Below are 749 nucleotides of genomic sequence, written 5' to 3' on the forward strand. Positions count from 1 at the left end.
TGGAGCTAATGAGGTCTATAGTCCTAGCAGGGAAACGAGGCCTAGGACAATAATTCTCTCTCAGGACTTTAACAAGTCCTCATGCAACACACCGCGGTGCTAGTGTACTCAAAAAGTTGATGGTGTCAAACAAAGGACATACAGAAAATCTAAAGCAGAAGTTGCAAAATGCTGGCTACAAGACCAAATACAACTATAGATTTGTTTTGTTTGGATTGCAGTATTCTAATCATGTGTATTTCCCATCTGGCTTCACAGATAATTGAGGTTATCTTTTATCTAAACACCTGCTTCACTGCTTTAAATCTTGGCTACATATCAGCAAAAGGTAAAATAAAGTCAAAGAAGCAAGAAAAGTCGAGAAAACCTTTATAAATGTAAACAAATAAGGGTAGAAAGATGGTAGGGAACTCTGACCTTACAGCTGCTCCTTACTTTAGAAGAATATACAAAATGTTTGATTTCAGCACAGTCCTCAATAGGGTCATGACTGTCATCATATACATGATTTGATACCTACGAGCTCACAGATCACCCATTTGGTCTTTATCTTGCCAACATGTAATGCCTGGGGTTGGCTCTGTGGCTAACATGTACAGCTCTCTCTTCAGACGTGAAGCTCTCAGCATAATCCCCAAGTAGAAGGAACCACACGCAGTTCACTGCTCCACCCTCAGAGCTGGCTGGGATGCACTGGAGGAGGAAAGAGGTGACCATGAAATCATCAGCAATAATAACTATCAAGTTTT

Source organism: Sapajus apella, unplaced genomic scaffold (assembly GCF_009761245.1).
Source record: "Sapajus apella isolate SASKATOON/1434 unplaced genomic scaffold, GSC_monkey_1.0 scaffold4898, whole genome shotgun sequence".
In the NCBI taxonomy this organism is placed as follows: Eukaryota; Metazoa; Chordata; class Mammalia; order Primates; family Cebidae; genus Sapajus; species Sapajus apella.